We start from the raw sequence: 1,833 nt of genomic DNA on the forward strand, positions 1-1,833 counted from the left end.
CATCCCAAAGGCAGCTACTCAGCTGCTTGTGGTAGATCCCACCATGGAGTTGATTGCCAGTCTCATCGTGGGGAATAACTACCACTAGCTGCCCAGCCACTCAACCAGGCCCAACCAAGTTGACACACAAACATAACCAGCACAGCCAGATGGAGACATCATGGACAAATGGGAGGTGTCTTGTGGCTGGTCCGCTGCTATCCTTCACGTGGCCTGGTCATTGCCAGGGCCTCTGGTGTATCATTCAAGGTGGCCTACAGAGCATACCCGAGCCCTACAGTGGCTGAGTAGAGACCAGACCATTGTAGGTACCACCTGTGAATGTTTTCAAAGTTGTCGTAAAGGTGAAATGTTGGATAACAAGATAGTTGATAAGTGAGGAGGAGGTGTAATGGAACATACTTAGTCAGAGGAATATGATACCAGAAGCTAGCTTGATCTTCACAAAGAAATGAAGAATGTCAGAAACAAAATACACAAAGAGCAATGTAAAATTAATTACATCTTATCTGTAACTGCTCTGTAAGTTCTAAAAGGATTGGACCAAAAGGGATAACAAAGTATTTTGCATTTAAAGTTGTACATGGCACTGCTGAGCCCCCAACTGGTCACTGCCACCCACTCTGGACACAGAATATCCAGTCATGGATAAAAATGAACTGGTGCAAAAGGACAAACTGGCCAAGCAGGCTGAATGATATGATGTCATGGCAGCCTGCATAAAGTCTGTAACTGAGCAAGGAGCTGAATTACCCAATGAAGAGAGGAATCTTCTCTCAGTTGCTTATAAAAATGTTGTAGGAGTCATCTTAGAGGGTCATCCCAAGTATTGAGCAAAAGAGAGAAGGCGCTGAGAGAAAACAGCAGATAACTTGAGAATACGGAGGGAAAAGGGAGACGAAGCTAAGCCATACCTGCAATGCTTCACAAGCAGAGACGAAGTCTCCTACTTGAAAAGGAAAGGAAATGACTCCACTACTTGGCTGAGGTTGCTGCTGGTGACAACAAGAAAGGAATTATGGATCAGTCACAACAAGCATACCAAGAAGCTTTTGAAGTCAGCCAAAAGGACATGCAACCAATGCATCCTATCAGGTCGGATCTGACACTTAACTTCTCCATGTTCTACTATGAGATTCTGAACTCCCCGGAGATAGCCTGCTGTCTTGCAAAGACAGCTTTTGATGAAGCCATTGCTGAACTTGATACAATCAGTAAAGTGTCATACAAAGACCTCATGCTAATAACACACTTAATGACACTGTGGACATTCAATGCCCAAGGAGACAAAGCGAAAGCAGGAGAAGGAGGGGAAAATTAAGCAGCCCTCCAACTTTTGTCTGCTTCATTCTAAAATTCACACAGTAGACATTTGTCACCCATGCTGTCCCACAAATCATTTTTCTTTATAATATATGACAGGTTTATGTTACTTCTATTTGAATTTCTGTATTTCCCATGTGGTTTTATGTTTAACATTAGGGGAGTAGAGCCAGTTAACATTTAGTGAGTTACCTGTTTTCATCTTGAGATGGACAATATGGGGGTGTGAATTTTTTATACAAGTTATAAATGTTTGGCATAGTAATTTTGGAACATTACGGTTTCACAAGGGCCAGTGATAAAACTGCTTCCCTATGTAAGCAAAGAAACCATACATATTGGTTTGTCCTGTTGGAGGATAAAAAATTACTTCTAGTCACAGGGGTACTTATTGTGGGTACTTTGAGGTTTGAGCACCTAAAAGGCTGGGGTAGAAGTAGATACCCCATGGATATTAATTACATGCTGACCTATATGTATGCATGTATGTAAGGAACACACAGTCTCAAC

At 42.2% G+C, this 1,833-nt stretch overlaps 1 pseudogene; it reads left to right on the plus strand.

The window, feature by feature from the left end:
- The first annotated feature begins 644 nt into the window (after nt 1-644).
- LOC103212873 lies at nt 645-1,321 on the plus strand (annotated as a pseudogene).
- Nucleotides 1,322-1,833: the final 512 nt, after the last annotated feature.

This window comes from Orycteropus afer, unplaced genomic scaffold, assembly GCF_000298275.1.
Source record: "Orycteropus afer afer isolate SDZICR_OR568_19922 unplaced genomic scaffold, OryAfe1.0 scaffold01134, whole genome shotgun sequence".
NCBI lineage: Eukaryota > Metazoa > Chordata > Mammalia > Tubulidentata > Orycteropodidae > Orycteropus > Orycteropus afer.